Source organism: Sminthopsis crassicaudata, chromosome 5 (assembly GCF_048593235.1).
Source record: "Sminthopsis crassicaudata isolate SCR6 chromosome 5, ASM4859323v1, whole genome shotgun sequence".
NCBI classification, from domain to species: domain Eukaryota; kingdom Metazoa; phylum Chordata; class Mammalia; order Dasyuromorphia; family Dasyuridae; genus Sminthopsis; species Sminthopsis crassicaudata.
In genome coordinates, this window is record NC_133621.1 from 104,169,795 (window position 1) to 104,184,870 (window position 15,076).

A 15,076-nucleotide genomic window follows, 5' to 3' on the forward strand; every position below is an offset into this window, starting at 1 on the left:
ATAAATATCCTTCTACATATGGCATCTTTATTTTTCTATTCATTGGCCTTCTTGGGCATAAAAAAGCAGTTCTCTATGATCTTTCAAATACCACTAATCCTATCTCAAATTTCTACCTTTAGCCATCTCTTTTAGTATAGGGTAATCTTTGTTGTTCATCATCCGGTCCTGGTGACAATTTGTAAACAACAATCAGATGTTATTTGTGTCTGTGTATGTTTGATTTTTGATTTTTCTTTTGTTTTATTTTTTTTTTTACTATTCCCACACTTACTTAATAGGGAGTAATTTGCTATTTTTGTTCTGTTCTTTCCAAAGCAAAAAAAACAAACAAACAAACAAACAAACTATATATATATATATATATATATATATATATATTAGCATGGAAAATAGAAGCAGAATAAGAGTTGAACAGTACTGCCTTTTTTTGTCTTCTGTCATTATAATCCTATTCACTATGAATAGTGCCTAGAAATATTAAGTTGACCTATTTATTTTCCTCCTCTTTTGTTTTTGAAATTATATAGTATAAATCTTTTACTTTATTTTTGAAAAAAACAAAAATGCATCTTTTCTTTCTCCCTTCTCTCCCCATTAAAAGAAAGAAAAACAAAAATCTTGTAAAAATTTTGTATAGTCAAGCAAAAAATTCTCCTCAATAGACATATCCAAAAAGTATATGTCTCAATCTGTACTCTTGAGTCCATCAAGAGGTAGGAAGCATATTTCATTATGATTTTTCTGTAATTATGGTCAGACATTGCATTGATCAGAGTTTTTAAGTTTTTCAGGATATTTGTCTTTATAATATTTTTATTATAACATGAATTGTTCTCCTAGTTCTGCTTATTTCATTTTGCAGTACCTGATACAAACTTTTCCAAGTTTCTCAGAAATCATCTTATATAATTTTTTTTGGCAGGACAATAGTATTCTCTCACATTTATATAATAACTTGTTCAGCCGTTCCCCAATTTATATGAATCTTCTGTTTCAAATTCTTTGCCACTGCAAAAAAAACTGCTATAAGTATTTTTGAACAAATGAAACCTTTTCTTTTTCCTTTCATCTCTTTGAGGCTCTAGACATAGTAACAATATTTCTTGGTCAAAGGGCATACACAGTTTAATAACATTTTTAGAAACAGTTCCAAATTGTTTTCAGTATAACTAGATCAGTTCATAGTTACATTAACATTACTATGCCTGCTTTTTTTCATAGCCCCTCCAACATTTATCATTTTCCTTTTTTGGGCGGGAGGAGAGAGGGGAAGTTTAATAATCTGAGAGGCATGAGATTAAACTTCAAAATTATTTTAGTTTGCAATTCTCTAGTTAATAAGGACTTGAAACATTTAAAAAGTATGACTACAGATAAGTTGGTTTTCTACTTTTTAAAACTACTTGTTTATAGTTTTGGATAATTCATCATTTGGAGAATAGCTCTTATTTTTATAAGTTTAAAATTCCCTCTATGTCTTAGAAATTAGACTTTTTTTTCAGATAAACTTGATGTAAAGATTTTCTGTCCTATTTCCCTATTTCTTTTTAAATTTTTTTGCTACATTGGTTCAGCTTGAAGAAAACTTTTTTATTTTATATAATCAAAATTGTCTATTTTTTCCCCTTGTGGACCTCTCTTTTTCCTGTTTGGTCATAAACTCCTCTCTTATCCATAGATCTGATAATAATTTCTTTCTGATACTCTTAATTTATTTATGATGTCAGTCTTTCTTATCTAAGTCATGTACCGGTTTGGAGTTTATTGTGGCATATAATGTAAGATATTTCCAACAAGTTGCTTTCCAGTTTTCCTAAGAGTTTTTGGTGAATAATCTATATTCCTATACCTGGGATCTTTGAGCTTATGAAGCAGTAGGCTATTGTGCTCATTTGCTTCTGTCTATTGTGTCCCTCATCTGTCTTTCTGATTAGTCTATTTACTAATCAGTGCCAAAATATTTTGATCATTATTGCTTTGTAATATGGTTTGAAATCAATTATTGCTAGGATCCTTTCCTACCTACTTTTTTCCTCCAATTTTCCCTTGAACTTCTTGATTTGTTCCTCTAGATGAGTTTTGTGATGTTTTTCTAGCTTTATAAAGTAATTTTCTAGTAACTTGACTGGTATGATGTGGAATGAGTAAATGAATTTAGGTTGTACTGTCATTTTTATTTTTTTAGCTCATTCTACTCATGAATAATTAACATTTTCAAATCATTTAGGCCTTTATTTGTATATAGAATCTTTTATAATTGTATCCATATAATTAATTCCTTTATGGGTCTTTATTGGTAAGATCTCAAGTATTTTACATATCCTATAATTACTTTAAATGGAATTTCTCTTTCTATTTCTTCCTGCTGGCATTTTGCTATTGATATTTTATGAAATTATTAATGATTTATGTAGATTTGTTTTATAAACTTCAACTTTGCTAAATTTGTTGTATGTTTCAAATTTTTTTTTTTGTTTGCTCTCTAGACTTCTATAAGTATTATATGATATCATCTGTGAAAAGCAAAAATGTTGTTTCCTCTTTGCTTATGGTTAATTCCTCAATTTCTTTTTCTTATTTCTTTTTGACTTTGACTAGCATTTCAAGTACTGTATCAAATAATAATGGTGATAATGAATTCCCTTGTTTTATTCCTCATCTTACTGGAGAAACTTTTAGATAAATATCATAATTACATATAATTCTGGATCTTGCATTTAGCTAGCTACTACTTAGACCATTCAGAAAAGATTCATTTATTCCTATTATTGAATCTTAGTGTTGCATGTGTATTTTAAGAATAGGTGTTATATTTTGTTGAAAACTTTTTCTGTATCTATTGATATAATCATGTGATTAACATAGTCAATTCTAATTATAGTTTTCTAAATATTAAACCAACCCTTGAACTCCTGATATAAATCTAATCTGATGTTAATATATAGTTTTGGTGATATATTACTGTAGTCTCCCTGCTAATATTTTATTTAAAATATGCTTTGATATCCTTTAAGGATATTACTCTATGTTTTTCTTTCTTTGTTTTGATTCTCCATGGTTTTAGGTATCAAGGCCATATGTGTATCTTCCCTAGTTGACATATGTTAGGACATTAAAAAAACTTTTTTTCCCCTATATTTCTTTAATAGCTTTTATAATATTGAATTTTTTTCTTTAAATATTTAATAGAATTTGCTTGTAAATCCATTTGGTCCCAAGATGTTTTTTTTTTTTCTTTTTATTTCAGAGCTCAATAATTGTTTGTTGCATTTATTTTTCTGGGATTAGTTAAGTCTTCTATTTCTTCTGCTAATCTAGAATTTTGTATTTTTTGGTATAAATATTAATCCATTTCACTTAGAGTGTCAATTTTATTGACATAAAATTAAGCAAAATAACTTCAATTTTTCCTCTCCTCCTCATTTCTTCTTCATTTTTTGAAGATTCATCTTTTTTCAAAAAATTTTTTATATTAGCATTTTGAATTTTGATTTTCTATTTCAAATTAAATTAGCTAATTGTCATTTAAAAATATTTTAACGTTTACTTGTTGCTGTTATTGCTCTGAAATTTGTTAATTTCTTCTTTGATTATTAGGATTTCTCTTTTGGTGTTTAGAGTTTTAAAATTTGCTTTTCTAATTATCATTTCTTAGTTGCATGCTCACTTCATTCATCTTTTTTTGATGACAGTGTTTAGAGATACTGCCTCATCCCTCCAAATTTGCTACCATATATCAATTTTTGTAACTGAGAGACATCTTTTTAATTCCCTTTCAATAATCTTCAGAATCTATGAAGAAAATTTGGCCCAGCTGTGTCCTTCAGTTTCTTTGTTATCTTGATTACATCTTAATTTTGTTTTCTGAAATATTATTTTCCGAGTTCTCCACTTATTTTTAGGGGTGATTATAAAATCTTGTATTATAATTTCTATGGCTCATCAGTACTAAAATTATTATTTTTTGGCTGATTATAGTATTTTCATTTTGACTTGAAAACTTTTAATTTTTACTATAATGTTCCTGTAAGTAATTATTTTGGAGTTTTGTCCAGAATGTGCTGATGGATTCTTTTTATTCTCAATTGTCTGCTGGATCTAAGAGATCTGGGCTGTTTTGTTTTATACTTCTTTTTTTTTTTTTTTTTTCTTTCTTTCTTGGTTTTCAGATAGTATAGAGATTTTTACATTATTTCTTCTTGATCTGTTTTCCAGTTTAGCTATTTTGGTATATGATAGCTTATATTTTCTTTTCTTTTCTTTTTCTTTCTTTTTTTTTTTTTAAGGAGTCTGTTGCTTGAATAAGAATTTACATCTTTTGTGCCAAGCTGTCAATTCTTTTTTCCACAACTCTGATTTCTTTTCCAAGTTTTTTTCTACCACTAATTTATTTATAAAAAATTAGACTTAAAAAAATCTATTGCTTCAAATCTTCTAGTTGAACTTGTGCCCAAACTATATGTTTTTATTTTTATGACTTTGCTTATAGATGTTTTGGAGTCATTCTTTTCTTTTGAATTTGTGTCTTGAGCAAGTATGTCACGCAAATATTTTTTATGTTGTTGTTGTTCAGTCATAATCAGTCGTGTTCAACTTTTTATAACCTTATCTGGAATTTTCTTGGTTTGTCATTTCCTTCTCTAGCTTATTTTATAAATAAGAGGTTAAATGACTTTCCCAGGTTCACACAGCTGATAAAAGTCTGAGACCAATCTGAATTCCCAAAAATGAATTGTCTTAACTTCAGATCAGACTTTTAGCCACCTGGTTGTCTTGTTTATACTCTTGTATATTTTAATTCTTGAAGTGGAAGGTTATATGCCTCTTGCTCCTGACTAGTCCCCTTCTCTATTAATCCTTTCCATTTGTCTCTCTATGTTGATCTTGGGAGGAAAAATGACTCACTGATTTTTTTTTCCTCTTAGATTTTTCAGTTTGGATTCAATCTGATATGCTAGAGTAATTTTGTGGGGAGACTTCAACTATATTTCTTTCTGCTACTTTCTGCCATCTTGGCTAGTCTCTCTCAAACTTTGATTTTATAGAGAATAAAACTGAGACTGAGAGTTTAAATGACTTACACAAAGTCATGCAGATAGTAAGAAGGCTAAGATAATAGTCTGAAAGAGAGGTAATGAGATACTCATTTGGTCATTGATTGATCTATTGTCTTGTGTTCTAGTTCTGTTTATAGCCTCAAGCTAGGAAGTCAATTGAAGCTCCCAAACTTGGATTTAATTTCTTCTCAACTAATCACTGTCTCAGGATCCATGAATTATATATTCTAAAGGGGAAAACTATTAGGAATATCTTAACCCATATAGAACTAAGTTTTTCCTGTATATGAGATTGTGATAAACGCCTACTCAAGTTATTTTCTCCATAAATTTGTCTCCCAGTAGTGAGGACTTACTCTAGGGATTTAACAACATATCTAAAACTCTCAGTCCTTAAAGAACATATTTTCCCATTGGAAGTATCTGGGCAGGTTATTTTCAGCAACTCTGTACCTGTCTGTTGAAGAGGTGAGGGAAGATAAGTGTAGAACATTGTGTATACAAGATGTCAAATATGGTTGATGCATGGGGTTAGGTTTGCCTAAAAACTTTTTTATCTATTTACTTCTTCTTCTGAATATAAAGGAAGGAAATTTAAAAATATACTAAGAATTAAGATAAAACAACCAAAACAAACCAAAAAAACCCAAAAAACCCCAAAACCTTCTATGTTTTTTTTTTTTTTTTTTAGGATTTTTTAAAAACATGAATGTGTTGAATTTTATGAAAGATTTTTTCCCACATTTATGGAAATAACTCTGTGGGGTTTTTATTATCTTTATAGTTTATATGATTAATTATCTTAATTATTTCTCTAACGTTGAGCCATTCTTACATACCTGGCACAAATCCAACTTTGGCATTAAATTATTTTCTGCATATTTCTCTGTAGTGTTCTTCCTATAATTTTATTTACAAGTTTTTCATCAACATCAATTACTGAAATTTCCAGATCTATGTATTGAGTACTAATTTATCTCTTTATCATTAACTGGATATTTCCAGTTGAATGTCTTATAGGCTTCTCAAATTCAACATGTATGATATAAAACACATCTTTTGCCCTATATCTCCCTTTGTTCCTAACTTCCTTATTTCCTTGGAATCATCACCATCCTCCAAAAAGTAGCTCTTGTGCCCCCTTCCTTTTGGTGTGTGTGTGTGTGTGTGTTTCTCCTTCACAAATCATGAAATGCATAAACCACGAACAATTAGGATTTATCTAGCAAATTCCAAACTTAATAAATAGGAATAGTAAACATGACTTAAAACAAAGGGAAAATTTAAAAAAAAATTATGCTTCCCCTATGGAAGAATGGGGAACAGAACCTATATCCACATCTTCATAAGTTATGCCCACAGTGCATGAGTGGGGATTTCTTATCTCTCCCACTGAGTTCCCATCCAACCTATTCTCTCCTCATTGCCATTACTGCTACAGTCCCTCATCACCTCACTCATGGACTATTAAAGCACTCTGCTTGTGAGTCTGCCTTCCTCAAGTTTCTCTCACACCAATCCACCCTCCATTCTGCCAGAAAAATGATTTTCATAAAATTCAGACCTGACCATGTCACTCTCTTACCCAATAAACCCTAGTGGCTCTCTGTTGCCTCTGGGATCAAAGAAAAAATCCTCTTATTTGGTCTCCAAAGGTCTTTAAAATCTATCCACTGTCTACCTTTCTATTCTTCTTATATATCACTCCATGCCATGTACTCCTCAATTCAGTGCCACTGGCCTGGCTGTTCCATGGCTGCTCTGGGTATTTTTTTTTTTTTTTTATATCCTTCATATTTAGAATGCTCTTCCTCCACATCTCTATCTATTGGCTACCTTCAAGTTCCAAATAAAATTCCATCTATAAGAAAACTTTCCCATTTCCTCTTAATGTTAGTGCCTTCGCTTTGTCAATTATTTTCTAAGTATCCTATATAAAAATGTCTGAATATATTTGTTGTCTTAACTGATAAGATCATGATCTCCAAAACAGGGATTATATGTAGAATTTTTTAAACAATCCTGTATTTAGCACAGTACCTGGCATATGGAAATTATTTAACAAATAATTTCTGATTGACCTTGTTATCTGAGGTTCCTCTATGCTCTGCTCTCTCCAGTCTTGACTTACCATTTCCATTCCCTTGATTAAGCTCTTCTAGTTTTGAATTTCACAGGGCAGTCAGTAACTTCCTACACTCTAGTGCTGCATATTTTCCTCCAATTGATAAGAAACAACTTTGAGATTAATTATTCCAAAAACTCAAGCAGTTAAGTACTATAGTATTATTCTTTATAGAGATTCCCCTCCAATACCTTACTTCAGAATGAATGAAATGTCTTCCCTGAACCCTAAAAACCCTAAGTTCCCCACAATCCAGAAAACTGACATTTATTCTCTTCATTAAATCATGAAAATGTGGCCTACATTATTTGGACCTTCAAAAGCTGTCCTTGTTACTTCTGTAAGTACTAAGTCATGGGTAGCTTTAGAATAAGGCAGAACAGGATAGCTTAGGATCAGGAGGTAAACTAGATTGGTGAGATGGAATATTTTAAAACCTTGCTGAGGTGGGGATCATAGCAAGGAGGCTAGCTGATAATGGAAAAGCAGGGCATGGTTGTTGCTATGAGTCCAAAGGTCAGAGTCGTGGTCAAAGGAAATTTCAAAGCAAACTAGAAAAAACAGGTATATTTTGGATAGTCGCTCTGGTCTTGACATTCAGAAGTTCAAGTCAGAATCCCAACAGATTTGGAGTGGAAAATGTCATCAACATCCAGAGAGTACTATGGAGACTGAATATGGATCAAAGCATAGTATTTTCATCTTTTTTTGTTATTTGTTTTTCTTTCTCATGTTTTTTCTTTCCTCTTTTGGTCTGATTTTTCTTACACAATATGATAAATATGGAACTATGTTTAAATTTCATGTCCTATATAAGATTCCTTGCTGTCTTGAAGAGGAGAGGTTATAAGGGAGGGAGAAAATAATTTGGAGCACAAAATCTTATAAGAATGAATGTTGAAAACTATCTTTACATGTATTTAGAAAACAAAATACTATTTAGAAATTCAAGTCAGATACAAGTACAGGTAGCAGGAAAATCTCAATGAACACATATAAGTCAGGGTTCAAGATTTAAAACTCATGTGAGGAAAAAATCAGGGAATATAGACTAGACCCTTGAGAACAATATATCAGGTTCTAGAACAGGCAGACGGACAGGTTTTGGTTACAAATTACTCTTGTAATAACTTGCCTCTAGAGAGAGGCTATCTTCCTTTGGTCCTGGTTTTAAATACTCCCTATAATGTGAGATGAGAGATCATAAGTATATACTATCCACCTGATAGAGATGGAATTTTGACTGTGCTGATGATGGCAGCAGGGAACAGTATCATTGTATGAGTCTCCACAGCTCTTAACATTTTAGAAAAACAAAAATTTGTGTCTCTCATTCCAGAGTCACAAAAACCTACTTCTGTTTCTCCTGAGTGACAGAAACACTGTGCTGTAGCCTTTGAAAACAAACTTGTGGTTCTCCATGTTTGAAGAAGCCTAATTCTTACTTCAATTGAATTTACAGGGTTTGCCCCAGTTTTCTGAGCATCCAAGGCCTTCTGTTGTTAATCCACAGTCCCAGAGATTTTGTTTCACATAGCCCAGATTCAGTCAGTTCCTCCAGGCACCAGGCTCCTTTCCAGTTGTTATGTTAGCACTTCAGAAATTTGAGTATAATAATTCTGAACTCAGAGGTCCAATTTCCAACCTTTGGGTCACTGATCCTCCGAGAATGCAGTTATTGGAAGAGTTATGTAGTACTCTTGTGCTAGGCAAACACTATATTAGGTTCCATCAAGGTAAACAGGGTGATTATTCCCTATCACCTTTGAGATTTGTTCAGTGATGAAATATTCTGTCTGTCCATAGCACAGAAACATTATCATATATATGCTTAATAAGTGTCACATTATTTCATGGGATCTCTGTCCCTTGCATGTTCCAGATTACTTCCTTTATGAAAGTGTCTCTGAGGTCTGTGTAGTAGAACATCAATGTCTGGTACTACAGAGGAAATTTGTCTGTCTATATTACTTTATACTTCCTTCTTGGGTGTTCTCAGATTTCTCAAATATGGATTTGGACTTTCTGGATTTTATTTTGAGATCTTTCAGTCTTTTTATTGGTCAGAGCCTTGCTCAAGGGATGCCTCTGGCATATAGCCTATGGCTATATGACATTAGCAAAACTTTTTATTCTATATAGGAGAGGGGCCTTTCAGAGAAACATAAGGAAACTGCCAAGTCAGTGAAAGCTTTATAGTGATATGCACCAATTTCTTTTCATTTGGGGTAAGGAATCTCCCAAATAAAAAATTTGTTTTCATAGCTGCATTTGCTTTCTTAAACTGCAGAGTGGAGTGGAGAGTTTATCAAACAAAAATTTACAGAAGTCTTAAAAAAAAAAAAGAATCAAAGAGGATTCTGAATTGGGGGTATTCTCCTATAGTTAAAAGTAAGCTATCAAACACTTCATAAATCAAGGACATTCTACAATTCACTTTTTGGACCTTAGTCATCCCAATAAAGATGCTAAGAGTCTATATGTACACTAAGCATTGTCATTTTGTCTATTTTTCAATATATGCTAACAATACAACTATTTAACATTAGTAGCACATTTTTAAAAATAATAAAAATTCTTTTATTTGAAAAAAGCTATGAATTAATGTCATAGATTATCAAAAGATGAATGTTTCAACTTGGGAAGAACTGTCATTAGTCCTCAAGAAAACAGAAGTGACACATAAATTCATCCAATGGAATTCAAGAAAGACAATTGCATTGATTCTGGTGATACAGATAATGGGGGGAAATGGACTTAAGTATTTCCAGAGTGATGTACCAAAAGCTAAACAATGGTCAAGAAGAGATTGTATGTCATAGGACCCTTTCAAGATGAATGACTCCAACTTGAATTCCCAATAAGTACATATGTCCTAATGATCCAAGTTTATAAAACAATAAGTTGCCCATGTTATGATGATGATATATTATTTGTACCTGTCAGGACCACCTGACCTGTGTGAAATAAGTAGTTTTTGAAGTATATGATAACCACCTTGAAGTGATGATGAAACTATATAAACATATTGGCAAAAATCACTAAAAACAATGAAAATTTGTTATTGATTACATTAGCTCAATGCTGACTAGATGTGTGTTTACAAAAGTAGGCACCAGTGAGCTCTGGTTGATTATCCCTAAATTATGATGGAATATTCTAGTGTTACAGGGGAAGCTGAGGACTGGAGTCCATCAATGGAAGCAGAAAGACTTAGGAGGAAGCCACATTATAAGCCTTCCAGGAGTCTTTTGGGGCTTCATAGCCTCCTAGACTGAAACAGGTAGATTCTTTCACTTAACCATCACTCTCCATGGCCTGAACCTGACTGCATCTGCAGATTCTTATTTTCCACCCTTCCAGGCTTTACGTCCAACTGCCAAACATTATTCCCACAATCACAAAGATGGTAAAATTGCACTTTATCAACCATATCTAAGTTAGTTACTTTATACTTAATACATAATAGAAACTATGTATTACAAACATTTGAGAAGGAACTTTTCTCCTCTTGGAGACTGATTGTCTCATTCATTGAAGTTTAATGATTTGACATGAATTAAGGAACAGGTATGAATGTAAAAATATAACTTGGAGTGAATTAAACATACTGATAGAATAAATAACTCCTAGTTTTGCCTGTCCTTGATGGGCATATATTGATTGATTGATTTTAACCACTTGTATCATAAAACACTTTGAATACTAGTAACCAACAAATTAATAAAAAACTGTGACAATGTGGTATTATGTTAATGAAATGTCCTTAAATATGTAGAGCTTTCTAGGTCACCATCAATATTCTCTTGTTGTGAGAAGCAATATCCTATTATGCTACCCCATAGAGTAGGCAATTTCTTAAAACTCTCTTCTAAATTTCAATAGCCCAGAAGCCTAAGGCTGGAACAAATGACTTTTCTGGTAGCCTAAATTGTTGTTGTTGTTCTTCCTTCATTCCAGAAGAGGACCAATGACTTTAAGAAGGTGATGTTTTGACTTGCATGTTAATTGCATTAAAAGGTTACCTAAGTCAAAAGCTATCAAGTTTTAAGGCAATCAATAGTCTTGTAGGGTCTGTTCTACATTTTCCTCATCCTCTGCCTGGGTCATATTTAAAAAGTAAAAATCTTATCCCACATCCTTCCTCTTCCATCCTGCCTATTCTTTCTGGTGGCCTTGTTTTCAAGGGCTATCGGCCAGAACAAATGGGTACCACTTGTTATTTCCTGCTTGAAGTTATTTCCTCATCCTGAAGCTGAATCTACATGGATGACTCATTCACACTGTTTATAAAGTTTAAGGAGTTTCTGATTAATCTGCTAAATAGCAGATTAACACAACCAATATACAAGCCAGGAAGCTGTGCTCAAGTAAATTAGTTCTCTATCCTTGATACATATAATTTCCCTGCTTTGTGAAAATAAATCTCCTTTTATTAATTTTTAGGCAGTATATAAATATCTCACTTCATTCCAATTCCAAATCTGAACTACTAGACTGGCTTGAGTTAGGCTTGGGCTGCAATACCATAGACTTCCTTGGTTTCGAGCAGTGGTTCCAGAATCTCCCATGCTATTTCTTTATTTTGTGGTAGCCTCAGAACTCGATAGCAATATTAGAATTTTTTGTCAGTTACTGAACTTCCATCACAGCAGCATTTTCTTTAATGTCCACATTTTTAATATCTCATATAGAAAGGGTTGCAAGAGTGACTGAGGTGATAGAATCAGCCACTAAGAAGCAACATCAGAAATTGTTATAACAGATGTGGAAACCACTAAGTTTGAAGGAGGAAGGTGAAGGGTTAAATAGGATAAGGTAATTGAGCCATCTCAATTGAGTATAGCTCTAACAGGAAACCAATATTCATTTGTTAAGTAGAACAGTGTGAATGAGTCATCCATGTAGATTCAGCTTCAGGATGAGGAAATGACCTCAAGCAGGAAATAACAAGTGGTACCCATTTGTTCTGGCTGATAGCCCTTGAAAACAAGGCCACCAGAAAGAATAGGCAGGATGGAAGAGGAAGGATGTGGGATAAGATTTTTTTCTTTTTAAATGTGACCTAGGCAGAGGATGAGGAAAATGTAGAACATCAGACCCTCCAAGACTATTGATTGCCTTAAAACTGTTGATTGGATTTCTTAGTTCTATTTCACTGGATATGCTGAGGAAAATAGTAAACAATCTACTTGACTGATCACTAAGCATTTATTAAGTGCCTACTATCTACTACCAAATTATCTTTTTATCTAAGTAATTAATTCCCTGCCTCCTGGGTTACAACAGAAAAAGAGAAAAAGCATTTATACAGTGTCTACTGCCAGGCACTGTTAAGTGCTTTACAAATATTAGGAAGAAGACCAGAGCTGTCATCAACACCGAGTCCTCAGGCTTTGGGAATACCTTGGGTTCCCATATTCACCTCAGGGATGACCACTCTCCAACCAGCCTTGGCTGAATCATCACTGCTGGTCCCAGAGTCTACCCCCAAATTGCTCCAGCCCCCTGCATTTTCCTAGATGTCCGTTATAAAAGAAATAGCCTCATTTGGTAAGCCTAGTCTTTCTTTAGAGACCAGAATGCAAAACACACACACACATGCACCTCATTTACTCATTTCTTTATATCGTTTCCACTGATAAATCCATAGCAGTTTTACATATTGAGCCACTCAACATGGCCAGGGGGTTCAGTTGTAAGAATTTAGGGCCATTTACCAGGTTTTACCTTCACAGAGTTGTTTTTAAGAGTGATTGATGGGCCTAGGCCATCTCTGTTAGGGTTTGAGGAGAGATATTGAAGAGGGAACCCCAAAACTCTGAAAAATCCTTAAAGGAGAAAACCTTCTTCGACTCTACTTCAGGGAGGGGATTCCACCCCAAGCACAAACAGTTTCATCTTTGTTATCTGGGTGGGGATGGCTCAGTCCTGAAACCCATTGAATTCAATTCAAATTCTAACCCTGGCTGAAACCCATCCAGGAGCCAACCTGGGACTCTACCCTTGAGCCCCCTTCACCTTGTAGCCAAAACCCCCTATTATAAAAGAGCCAGACTGGAGCCCTCTCTTTGCAGAGGGTCTAAACATGTCAGCACCATGCTTGGCACCTCGCCTGGCATCCCAAAGACTCTCTGCCCACTGGAATGTTTCCAGTGTCCTCTTCTCTTTATCCTCACCTATTAACTAGGCATTAACCTTACTTCCAATCCTCATAATAAACCTCTTTTATCAATCTAAGTTTTCAGGTCTGTAAATTCCTTTGCAGAGAACTGCTTGCACTGCCACTAGACCTAATTTTCATTTGGGTACCCCAAATCTAAACGTCAAGAATATTAGTCATGGCAGAGGAAGTTTTAGCCATCAGACAGAGGGTGCCTCCTTTTTCTCCCTCACTAGCTTCTGCTGCTTCCTCTAGGCTGGCCTGCCTGCCCAGTGAATGACCATTGGTGGGCATAGATTGAGCTAACTGGCTCTTTCTCCAAAAGAGCTGCTTTCCTGAAGAAAGCTTTGAGGGCTAGAAAGAAGACTGTTGGTCAGGGGGGCATTGATAACAGGAACAGAATTCCTGTTAATCACACCAGGATGATTAAAATTATCAACAGGAACAGTTTTATATATATATATGTCTTTTAACTCCTTTAGACTATAAGCTCCTTGATGGCAGGGATTATTTACTTACATAAAGCTCAACACAGTAGGTACTTAAGAAATATTTGTTGTATTTGTATCTATAAGGGAAATTGGACATAAGATAAGGAGACCATGTGACATTTTCTGCCATTTTAAATAGACTTAATAATTTGGACATATTCTTGTCAGATTTTTTCTAGGGTTTCTAAGGTAAGAACATGGACCTACAATTTGAGTGATAACTGGATAGAAAATATTAAAACCAAAAAAAAAAGTTATGTCCTACAAATCATAGAAGAGTTATACCTTCAAAAGCCATAAGAATCAATTTACATAGGACAGGATTAAGCATTTGTATAAATTTATGTTAATATGTCTATTACTGATGAAGTCAAAGTAACTACTTAACAGCTCTTATCAGAAAATTAAGAATACTGCATAAATGTAAATATAAATTAAAAAATATAAATAAAAAGTCAGCTAATAAAGATAAGTTTTAATCTAGGACATTGCTAGAAGGTGGTGGGAGTAATGGTTTTTGATGATAAAGAACATTAAAGGAAGGAGGGAACAAGTAAAGGATTGGTCAAAAAGCTGGAAACTAAGAGGGTGCCCATCAAATTGGGAATGGGTGGATGAATGTTTTGAAATACTATTTGGCCATAAGACATGACAAAAAGGGACAGTTTCAGAAAAACTGGAAGATTTGTATGAACTATTCAGAGTGAAATGAATGGAATCAGGAGAACAATCTGTATTATGACAAAAGCATAATAACAAAAAACTTTTGGAAAACTTAAGAATTGATCGATTCAATGACCAACTACAATTTCACAGGACAGATGATGAAACATTTAACCTGGAGCTTGAGAAATGAAGCTCATTTTTTGAATATAACCAGAGTGGGAATTTGTTTTGCTTGACTATGTATATTTGTTATGGTTTCTCTCCCACATCCCTCTATCTCTTCTTTCTTTCAATAGGTAGGAGGTGAGAGGAGAGGGAATAAAAAAAAAATTTTTTTTGTTAAATGATGCTCTGATTCTAGAGAATTGGTTGGTTTAGCTTTAGAAAGGAACATACTGTGCCTAGAATGATGAAAAGCAATGCTGCAGATTAGCATAGCATAATCAAAGCAACCCTTAAGAATATTCAATACCATTTTCTCTGATTCAGCATTCAATAAGCAACCATCTGATCTGTAACTTGATCTCAAAAAGGACTAGGAAGGAAGAATCTTCCTTTTTATTTGTTATAC